Source organism: Varroa destructor, unplaced genomic scaffold (assembly GCF_002443255.2).
Source record: "Varroa destructor unplaced genomic scaffold, Vdes_3.0 BEIS01000001.1, whole genome shotgun sequence".
NCBI lineage: Eukaryota > Metazoa > Arthropoda > Arachnida > Mesostigmata > Varroidae > Varroa > Varroa destructor.
Genome location: NW_019211454.1, coordinates 14,430,255 through 14,442,755, shown reverse-complemented (window position 1 = coordinate 14,442,755; position 12,501 = coordinate 14,430,255).

Below are 12,501 nucleotides of genomic sequence, written 5' to 3'. Positions count from 1 at the left end.
AAATATCAGCTACTACGTATTGTGATGAGGAATATCCGATCGTACTGCGCACTCTCGGATTTGGTTTGGTGACGGCAGTCAGAGAATCAAGGGTGCACTTCTTAACTAGCGAATTGTTATGCGTTTCAATTGAACTCGATCGTTAATTGGCTTTGGCCACCAAAACAATCTTCTGCCGTCAGTAGTGGCTGAACGAAACTTTAGAGAAAGCCACGCAAGTCAGAGAAGGATCGAACATAGCTTGCAAGTTTTTATCCGTCAAGCCTTGAGCTCGTTAGCGAAGAGTGGTAATATGGCAACGGTCGATAGTGATCCGACGAAGAGCTGTGATGTGGTGGCACGCAGTAAGCGAACCGAAATGGCAGAATCAAATTAATATTTAAAAAAAAAGTTACTTTATTTTATATGTGGACAAGTTTAGCCACATATTAAACAATAACGACAAAAGCATGCAGCTGTCGATCGAGCAGCCGGAGAACGTGCATCGATGGACAGAGCTCATATGAAATATTCTCATATGCCCGATATATATATATATATATATATATATATATGTCTGCTGTACGTGCACGCAGTCTCGTCACTTTTGCGCCAAGTAAATGCTCACTGTTTCGGGTTGGCCCAACCCACTCAATACGGTCGTCGAGTCGTGATCCCAGCAAATTGAACAATTAACCCCAATAGGGTGGGATTCGAGGTGAGGCTGTATATCAACTTTTCTCACTGCTACAGCGGTGAATGGACCTCAGCAAGCTTGGTGCCCTAATCTTGCTTCCGAAGCACCCTAAATAATCACGTTTTTTTTTTAGCACTATATCGGCCCCTCACTCGCTTAGTGTCACAGCTGACCGAGTTAAAATAAGAATATCTACTGAAATGATGGTATACAACCTTCTAACCTCCTAGTGTTATCAGCCTACAACTAGAAAAGGACCTGATGTTTGATTTAGATACCTGAATTTGGAAACCACTGACAAGTTGATTTAACACCTTTAGAAAAAAACATCAGTGGTTTGTAGCAGCAGCATATTCGAACCTCAAAGAAGGTCGTGATGGCTTCGAAGAATTTTACCTTACTTTGGAGATGTCTATAACTTACATTAATGAAGAAATCCTATGTTCCGTCAAATATTGTACGCTCCCGCTAAACGAATGAGATGGGTAAGTCCATATTAGTTACACTACTAAACCCATTTCTTCATTTAGTGGTTTATAACGGGCCCACTAGCATTGGATAGGCTGACATTCAATTTACCCTATTTCTAGTATTGTTCAGTTGTCTTTCTTTGTTCGATAGAAATTGCAATGTCATGCTAAGCCTGTGTTAATCTTTGCGACCACAAACATAGCTGACAGCTTATTTTATACATTTTTGTACAAAAAATACAGTGTGTTCGTTATCTAGGCCAAGCCTTAGCAAACCTAATTCCTTACCTAATTAACCTAATACACAAAACTTCCAGTATTAACTACGAAGTATATACACATGAACAAAAAAAAATACCGTACTCAAAAGTATTCTGCAACTGCTGAGTTAAGGAATTCCTCATTTTTCAGTAATTATATATTTAGCACATGCCTACTTATGCGTTAAATATCTATTATTTATGAAACTTGGCTAAGTATGTTCAATGGTGTGACCAGGTCTGTAGAGTATAACCTGATATTATCTAATACATTTATGATATAGACCGGTTGGATCGGTTGCTCGTTTCCCAGAAATTGCCAGCAGAAATTAACAAGCGGATGTTCTCTCTCAACGCCTGGCACAAATTAGTACAATGAGCTAGCAACGATCTGTGCCACTCACTGACTGACTGACTGACTGACGCGTACTGCGCAACACGGATTCCGCCATTCGCACGAAAGACAATGAACTCCCGAATGAGTTTGTCGTGACGTATAGACGTAGCTGTTCCCGCTTTGAGAGGTACCGATCCAGGAGCACTTCAGACCACTGCGGCCGCAACAAGGTACGCACGTTACAAATTTCATTTAGCTGTTAAACCTAATGCTTACGACTGTCGCTACTAGCTGTTGTGGGTGTCTTTGTCTTACGTCTGAGGCTCGGCCAAAAAAGATCTAGCGTTGTACTATTTGTTGGTAGAACGACGGTTTGAACACCGCCGTTAAACAACACTTTCCGCGGCGTCGTTTTATCGCCGTCATATGTAGCCGGCATGTTTCAAAAGCGACGAGCTCACTGTATTAGTCTGGGTATATATATGGGGCGGAGCACTCCGCCGTACGATCAAGCTGGGTGCTAGCTCAACTCTTGTAGCAACCGAGCCCCACATGGGAACAGGGCGGCTGAAGCAGTTAACAGTGGCTCGTACAAGTAGGACGATGTGACGCCTTTTGGCGTGATGCTCCTCACCTTCAGAGCAACCGGTCGGCGCTCGCTTTTGAACCGGCAGCGGTAGGGGTTGTTGCTGGATCTGGGTTGATCCGCCTTCGTCCCGAGTTGACGTCAATGACAGACAAAAGAACGTAGAACTGCAGCGCGAAAGATTAGAAAGTTAGAACAAGAAAAAGCTATAGGATATCGACCCTACAGGCGCTCGTGGCACCAAGACCGAACAACATAGAATAACTATTTTTGGATTGTAAAAGGCCATAAGCTCTGCGGGTCAAATCACGGGGGACCCGAGGGCGACAAAGTTCGAAGATGCCGAATACGCTTTCAGTTAGAAGAGGTGTTAGGTCTAGGTTGCGCCCAGCTGAGAATTCACATAACGGGCCACAAGTCATTCCAACCGTGAGACGATCCGAGTCCCGTTTAGGGCTTGTAGCATAGCAAGGATACCGCTAACCGCGCAATGAAAATGAGCAGCTTCGGTCCTTGCGGAAGGTATCCAAAGAGAGTTCTGTGCGCGTGCCTGGTCAGTTTGCTTGAAACAATTAGGACAATCATAACTGCGAGGGCAAACGTATAGCTTTAGGTAGGGCGTCCTCACCAATTACATATGCGGGAGGATTGGCGTAGCAGCTTTTTTAATGCTAACTTTGTTTCAGGGATTGCTCAGAGAGAAAGAGCTGAGGGTTATAGGACGTTCTTTACGCCGGTCGGTATTGAGCCTTAAAACCGGAATTTGAAAACTTTTACTTGAAAATGACTGCTTCGTTGCTGGTTAGGTTGGGTTGAGGTCGTTACCGGTGTAATGCTTACAATTTTTTCGATCTATTACAGATGTTTTATAGTCCTTATTGATTAGCGTCATGGCTATGACACTGGTTAAGGACACCGAGATAATTCAAAGCGCCTGTCGACATATAAATGCAAGACCTAAACACAAATTTCGACGTACAGATGACAATTTCGTAGTTTTCTTTCGATATATCTACCCATTCTGTTTAGAAAATGCTTGATTACGGCCTTTAACAGTGTCCTTTCAACTAGATTAGTCGAAATCGATCAACTAAAGTTTTGCGATTGTTCCGGATATGGGTCCGTATGGATGTGCATCTGTACGGGCTAAATACCCGTTTCCTGTTATTCTGGCAGCAGTTCGAGCCCAAGTTTGGGGCCAGTAGGTAAAAATTTAAGGGTAAGCTTTCTACATGCCAGATAACGAAATTATCTAAATATAATTAGAGATGTTAAGTTCATCTTTTGTGTAGCCAGCCAGCAAAATCGATTCCTTCAATGCAGTGAATAAGCTGGATCATACGTGCATGTTTTCCAATCTCATCTTCATCACCATCCGTCGTCGCAGTCTGATCATTATTCGGGAGGCGTTTTTAAAACGGCTGGCTTTCTTCAGCCACATTCGGAGCTCGCTCGGATCACGCGCAACACCTTATAAATTAAAAATCATAGAGATAGCTGGTAGGCAAATCAGGCCAGCTTGTTGTCGTTTTTTTCGGGTCCTATCGTTGTCGTTAAAGTGTTCTGCCTAAGGAGGAAGAAGCGGCGCCTTGTCCTTTGAGCACCAGCCGTTGCTTCCAGAAGATGCGGCTAGGATCACCTCATCACTTTGATAAAGGCTGCTTCTGTGACATTCGTCATTTGTCGATTTCTGCGCCATTCACCTGGTCGGCTGCTTCCTTTGAGGAAGACTGTCCCACTTGGAACTGCAGTTGCCCTTCATCCGAAAAACCCCGTCCTATTTGCTGACACTCTCACTTGCTTTATGGGCGGCTCAACCCTCTGAAGCTGCCCTGCTATCCAATCAAGTAAACAAAAAGTTATCACACCTCACTACGTTCATTCACAGTCAGCGCTTTTACTTTCCCAGGACTGTTCGGCCTGCGCCGCGATTTTCACACCCTGATGAGCGTTGGCCTCGAATGGGAGACGTACATATATACGTAGTGTGTTATAGTGGTTGTAATTCGAACACATCTCCTAATCACTCGCGGAGCGTTTGGCATACAGCCGAACGCATATCCCTTCCGGTCTGGGTCTCAAAATGAGGTCGTGTCACGAGATGCCCATCGGTTTCTCGCAGCACGTAAAAGATCGACCTCAAGAATGAAGCGATTCTCAAACAGTCAGAGCCTATCAGCCGTGTAAAAAAAGAACCTGGAAGTTATTTATTTAGACGTGTTATTTGCTATATACTTAATTCTTCATTAAGGAAACCAAATGAAAATATGGCGCTCTCTTAAAGATGCTTAAGGTAGTTTCGTGGGTCTTGTATTATTTATATATAGTCGAACATTTCGGTGTACAAAGCTGCCCTTCACAACATTGTGTCTTAAAACGTCATTCTTGGTAGGTCTGGAAATTCTGTTTTTAGTTTGTCTGGGTCTCTCTTATACAGTTTCTTCACTTCTGAGTCATTGATCACTCTCTGGGGGGTTAATATGTGCTTATTCAAATTATAACAGCCAAATCACTATTTGTTATAATATTTATAATTAAGCCGCTGTATTGGGATTTAAAAATGGATGCGTACACTATTCTGCCGTTTTATAGTACAGACCTAGAGTCGGATAAGGTAATTTCGGCAAACACTGATGTCTCGTTCGGTATAGAAATGTTTATGTTGTGTGACAGGTTTATATGTGAATGGTATCCAGTGACATCTTCAATAGATACAATAGTTCCGCATCTTCTGAGGCCTGAACGCAACTAGGACCAAGTACGAGTCAACAATACTCACAATGCACTGTGGTGCATCTGTATTGTATCAAACGTTCACGCAGTTCATCACCCCCTGCTTCGAGGGGGTTGTGCATCGTGACGTTTTCACACTTTCTGTTACCCCTAGGCCGACGAGATTGACAGGCATCAGGTCAGGCAGAAGACGTCTGAGTCGGAAAGTGCAAACAACCGGATCGAGATCAGCAGCTTTGACAAATGCAACCGTTTGAAAATACAGTTAAATAATAACTTCAGTTGTTGTGCAACACTTCTGCATACGCCGTGAAGTTTTAAACAGGTTATCGTAGAACTAGACATTCGAAGATCTTCAACGTCATGTGGAACTCCGATACGAACCTATATACGTACCGCGGCCTTCGCAACCTTCGCGGTGCTTTGTAGTAGTCATTGCTATTATAATTTTTTGTCAAAATATGGCTACTCTCTACCCTGTGCACCTAGGCCATTGTTTAGGCATCTCACCAGCGGGTGCGTGCAAACAAGAAGAACGCGTTCAAGCGAAAGGTGCTGTTGCTTTAGATTCTGAGAGGGTAGGCAGGTTGATGGCGGGTACGGTGCAAAGTGCAATCCGATCCATTCTCGAAGACTTACTCCATCATTGTTATGGTGACAGAGCTAGCTGTTGGTTTGGAGTTTCTTTACCGCTGCTGTTTTTTTTTTTATGAAAAAGAGCTAGCTGAAGGATTGAACAACGTATTTGTAAGACGTGCGCTGAATAGGTCTAAAGATCAGGAAGTAGGTCAAGAATAGGCAGGTTGATAACACGTACAAACGTTTCACAGCATAACAGTAATTAACATGAACAGACGAAAGGTTATCGTACTACTTCGAAACATTGAACCTCATCATGAAGTGGTCCTATGACGTAAACTGAAGTGTACTATCATTCCCAGCGAAGGCTGACGTTACTAGCCGTGTACGCTCACCAACCTAAAGTGTGGCTGCGTCTATATACACACAGCATCCGCGAACATCTCTATAATGTATAATCAGGGTTCTTCCTGAAACCAATATATACATTTCTTCTTCGTGTACCATTTAAATCGTTTTCCAATGGCACTCTGATCGGGCAAGGCGTGCTACGACAATAGTTATTCTACCTCATCTCAAATGATTCACTTGATGATTACTTACCCATAAAGTGATTTTTCCACGTAGTTTACCTTTACCCGAGAGGCCATCTAGATATGCGGGGACAACGACAGGGAAATTGTCCGCGACATGCTCGAGTATGAAGTCATCCCCTCGCGAAAAGTGATTGATTTGACGATGTTGCTACCCGCTTTGATGCGGCATCATTAGGAACTTGTCGATATACGCCAATAGATCTGTGTGTTTGTTTTCTTTTTTGTCGTTATTTTCCAGATGTCACCACACAATGAAGGCACCCACCTTTTTGCCTTATTACGGCTCTATCAGTATGGTACTGATGTTGCGGAAACGGTAATAGTCTACGTAACCTCATACGACAGACGTAATACGCCGTGTAGAGGTAATTCATCCGTATCGGTGCGTCTACCGTAATCACACGTGGAGACGTCCCATTACGTGATTGAACTAATAACAGGAGTCGCAAAGTTGATGGTGCCCTGACCTCTGTGATGTAAGTGTGCAACTTGAACTTTTCAAAGTTAATCACCCAATCGTGTTTACCATCACCAGTCGGAGAATAGCAGTCTAGTGGACACTGAGCACCCTGCGCGACGGTATTAGATAAATTGTCGTCGGTAGTTACGATGGAGTAACAACGACCCTAGATAATATGAGATGATATAAATGGATAGACTAACATACATAAGAGCATGTTGGACGTATCGATTTTGTAAGTAAATGTCATCTACAGTAGGCAGCGTCGTTAAGGGCGGTCGTACCTCGGCCAATATGTGAAGAGGTACATGCGTGTACCTGCGCTCTCGGCTTAGCGAGACAAGCCATGTAAAATCCACAGCATAAGGTGTCTTTCAGTAGTTTGCTAGAGAAACTGGCGAATTAATTATGACTACAAAGCAAACTTGACCATGGCTAAGGTAATGTCCTCAAAAATAGCGAAGGCTACGTTAGTCGACGTCAACTCCCACTGTACTTTTCACCTATGTCTTTCTAGTTAAACAAGGACAGGGCAAAATGCAAAGGACGAATTAGGTGCCACTGTTCGTTGAAATCATGTTTTCTTATTGTTACTTTTACTCGAATATAATGTCAAGTATGAACACGCTATGGTCCGCGTAGCAGGACAGGAAAACGCGGAGGAAATTCCAGTGGCCTATTGTTGCATTTACCTTGAGTTACTACATGATATCTAATGAGGTGAATCCTTCATTTTCAGGATACACCTGTGTAACTGCGTTAGACCTACTAAATAACATGGGTACTAACGCTTCTAGAAGCCGGCATATTAGATTATCAAATTCATCTGATCTTAATTACCATTCATATATTTACATAGCATTTAAATGAAAAAGGGAAAATGAAACCAAGCACGATTCGTCTCGGTCCCGAACCCCCTGACGAAGTAAACCTGTCTGTTTGCATTGAAGGCTAATTCGGCACTAGTAGAATACTCGTAGAGATGTCCCCCAAAAGCTATAGGTGATTTTGCGCTTATATAAGATTATGTCAGCTTGGCATTTGGCCTGATGAAGCATTCATGGGTAGAATTTTCGACCCCACCGTTGTAGCGATACTGTACGATGTTAACGGCACCCTCCATAAGATTGTTGAGCCTATGTCACGTTCAGTCGAAAATGTAGGTATTCTTTTAGGACAAGACATATAAATGACACAGTTCAGCCCTAAAGCTCCAGAGTGAGCATAATGATATGCGCAATAGAGCGTGAGTCTTGGCAAAAATACGTAGGCGGTAAAATCACCGTATAATTCTAATGTCACATCTCGTCAACTACGGGATGACAGTCGCATCACTGCGAATCGATGCGGCCGATCTTTGTTTACAATAGCTGTCTCCGGTGATAGCGGGTCTATCATAACAGCGGTACGTGCTAACACCGAGCGTCCTGCATTCGCTTAGTATAGCCATGCATCTAACTGATACGGTAGTGATAGGGGTCTACGGAAGGAGATGGGATAAATACGTTTTTGAGCACCATACGCAATACTCCTGTCGAGGAGCCGATAAGGGAACTATCAAGGTTTTTTTTTTTGTTTAGGGGGAATTCCGCCATTCACGGCAAGTCGACGCACAGCTTTACGTTGTCTGTTGATCTTGTTTCGCCAAAGGCTTCGTCTGAATTCGCTCAACCCCATTGGTTTGTTGACAGCTCTGTCAGTGGTGGAGGATAGCGAGCGTTAGTGGATTGACCTGACACCGTTCGTAACTCGTAAAACGGTAGCGCGTGCTGGCAGTTTGACGATTGAGACGTTGACGTCTTCACTTTTACTTTTTATACAGAAACTTATACAGACTTCGTGAAGGCTTTCGATCCGGTCGAAATCACGGGGTGGGGGGGGCGAAATCGTGCAGTTGATGGTAGACTGACTCGAACATAAAACGCTACGCCCGACAGCTCAGCGGGAGCTGTCGTCAAGTCGCGAGTGAACAGACTCGAGCCTAACAGAGAAGTTAGGTGGGAAAGTTGTATTAGAATTCTGTTCAAACAGAAAATGGACACGGCGAGACAGTCATCTTGTTAAGAAACGGCCTATCAGGTAGCGCTTCCTAGCGCTGCCTTGTTCTTAAAAGTAACCTTGAAGCATTTACACATAGGCTCTATATGGCCCTTATCTGGCTAGCCTGAGTAATGCTGAAGAAACAGTAGTGGCCGGCAAAAGACAGAGCTTTTTGGATAGCACTTTTATCATACGTATAAAAGCTGTGGCCGGCTTAAAGTACATAACAGGGAACAGAAATGTTCAGTAGCCTATATTTATTTGATTTACTATGTTCTATCCTTTTTTCAGTCCATCAGTAACTTTGTATGTTTGCAGCTATTAGGTAGGTTCCTCCTTAAGCCAATTAATATCGTTAATATTGTTGCTATCATTACGGAGGTCTATGAGGCCGTTATGGAAGAGCGTAACATTAACAATGAATACTTTGGAAGATAACCAGACTTTGCTTGCTGCTTGCCTAATAGACAACCTTAGCTTAATTGGAACAAAGATAATAATGGTAGATATTTTGCACATACACGGCGCAAATAAGAGAGTATTAATAAGTAGTAGATATTTCCTAGCAGCCCCGCTACCCAGTACACCGGTCCAGCTGTTTGGTTTTTTTTTTTGTGCAAGCCGCAAAACTTAGACCATGAATATGTATGTATTCACGGGGCAGATGATCCCAAACCCGCGTCTTCTAGGTTTTACAGCCTGAAGCTCTGACGTCGTCAAATTACCACCACTAGCGTCGTTAATTAGAGAATCCCAACAAACAGTGAGTCATACTGAAGAGGTACCCTTCATTTATACATTGAATGGCCATTGAATGGACGGTGCGAAGGTCATGCAAAGGAGAGATTTTCACATACTTAGGACATTCGGAAAGTGGGGTCTGCTCGCGGAAAAATTTACGAGATTTCTTCGACATCTCATTATCTCGCTTTTCGTATTACGACTTCAACTAACCACTTCTGATCTCGTAGCAGGTTACTATCGTCTCTGATAAGCGAGCCTCATTGCTTCTCATCGATAGCCGATTATAAAGTCAGTTCCTCCTACACGGACGTGAACTGAAGGAAATTCGCAGAAAATGAGCTTTAAGTGACATATAGATGGACTTCACGTACGCCGGTCATTCAACATGCACGCAGCCATCCCAATAGACTTCGTATAGCTAATTACCCGAAAAAAAATAAGTTCTACGTCATCCTACATACACCTAATGCCGTCACCATGAGGCGCAGTAACTGGCGAAGAGATGGCACTTCACCAGTTTAATTACTACTGCTCGGTTGGGTGTGGACGAATATAATAATAGATATTGTCGAATTCGCTTCTTTTAATCAAGATATTACAATTTAAACATAACATACATTTTACGTTTGTTGTTGTTCTATATCAGTTATAATGTTATTAACAACAATAACAGTTACCTTTCTTTGTCTCATCAATTTCTCCGTCGTGTCCCCCGGGAACCTGCTACGCTGCGGGAGAGTTTCGTTCCTGTTCAGCTCCTTCAACATGAAACTATCACCGACCTGAGTGACTATGATTCAGCCCGACATCGTCGATCGCTCATAGTGGAGACAAATACCGCAATTTACTGATGACTCTTTTGCTATGGCGGTCAGTTGCTCAGGTGATCCAGATTTTCTTGACACGGGATGACGGGAGCTACGCTGAGCTCCGAGAAGTCCGTGGGTGCCTTATGACTACCTATACCCTTAGAGCCGCGACGTCGTTCGTTCACAACTGCCACTCTTCTTAGTTATGGCTGTTCGTTGATTTGCCGCTCGCTGTATTGATTTGTCCATATCATATTGGAGTATTGCGTGCTACCATAATGCACACTATAGGCTTTCTGCTTAGAGCTGATCAACCTGACTCGGATCTTGGGACTTTATGTTATTTTGCCAATAATAGAATGTTTTGTCCTGCGGCATCGTTTACCGCCATAGTCCATCACTGTATCTCAGCAGTCACTGACAAAATGACTGGTTTTGTCATCACCGAACCTGGCCGTCGTTGCCGCCATGACTGCCAGTTATGCGAATGCCACACCATAACGAAGTTCTTTCGATCGATTTCTCGTTGCACGAAGCTAAAAACGTCGGAAAGATTTGGGCGGACTCAGATCTAATCATCGAAAAGGCCAATAGTGTGTGTGCCAGGATACGATCGCGACTTCTAGGGCGTCAGTATTCGAAAAAAAAGTTTGGCCGCACCGCCGTTCAACAAGCAATTGTTACGCAGAAGATCGGAGCTTGCGATAGAGTGCCATATGGATACACCTTACCGGTGTGTCTATGTGCTGCAGGACGACATCTCCGAATCGGGCAGATTCGTGTCCTGTAAAAAAAAAAAAGTAACCTAAGTTCTGAAGGATAGGTATATCGTAAAGTATGGAGGAGATGGATTTGACATCAATGGCAGTCGCCTGAACGGACAAGTTACCGTACATGTGACCGGCCCGAAATCTAACTTCGATGCGATCGCCTCCAGCGAAGTCCGTCAAAAGTTTTGTGACATAAGGCAATATCTGGCGTTCTACTTAGGGTAACAGTGAGTGAAAAGATACAATAGCTTACCTACTTCGATAAACTTTTGTGGAGATACCTGTTGTACTTCAGCGAATGCTTTTTTCACCACGACAAGGAAGACTGTATGTGAAATCAAGATTGTCGTCCCGCGGATGACTTCAAAGCGGTCCGATTAGAAATGTCTTTCGGAAGGTGAAACGTATCGGTATTGGATGTAAACGAAGGAAAACCCATCCCTAGCTATAAGTCGATAATGAGCTGGATTATCAGTAGATTCAAACACTGGAAAAAGCAAATATGACTTTCTAGGTTTTAGGCAGTTGTCGATGTTTTTCTATTCAAAAGGCACACACGCGTGTATCTTTGCTAAACATACAACTTCAAGATGCCTTTTCGTAAGTTCATACATCTATTCTATTGCAGTTTGTTATGCGAATTCAGCGGCGCACCGTAAGGAGACCACCGTATATTATATGGCTATTGAAAGACAAAAGATGCAGGAAATCATCTGACTTCGTATGTAGTTGAAGCCAATATGCATGTTGAAGTGTTGATCACATCGCTTTTGTCCAGATATGTAAATTGGGTTTTTTCGTGAGTTTCTTAGGTAAAAAAAAATGTGTGCTCGTCTCTGTTTTCGTCACGAGGTAGCCAAGCGATTGATATTAGTCAATCGAAAAAGCAAAAGTTACCGAGACGGAACCGATCGGAGCAGGTTGATATGATCATGTAGTTCAGAGATTGCTATCGGCGACTTACCGGACCACCCTACGCGTTAAGGCCTGTAGTTTATATGAATCCGCGCGGTGATTACGTACGATATACTGGCCCTTGTGTATGTGTATGTATGTGAGCGGTATGTACAAATTTTCGACTGATGGCAAAAACGAGAAGTTTTCAAATGGTCTTCTAACATTTATTTTTCGGCACATAATTGTCGGACAAATAAGCAACTCATATGATAGACGCATCCGCTAATCATACTGGTAGCCAATGAAAAAGCAATAAGATCGGTCGATAGAAGTTTTATAGAATCAATACATAGCGAGCTCGAACAGAGACCACTCCACTAGATATTTACTAGCTAAGGCTATTAACAATGCAATTTACTACAGGTTAAGTCGACTTGCTCTTAATAAAAGGCCAATATTAATAAGTAGGACGGACAGTGAGATAGTTGTTGATGACCTTAATTGCTGTATTGGCACACATGAAACGGTCCCGTCGAAAAGAACT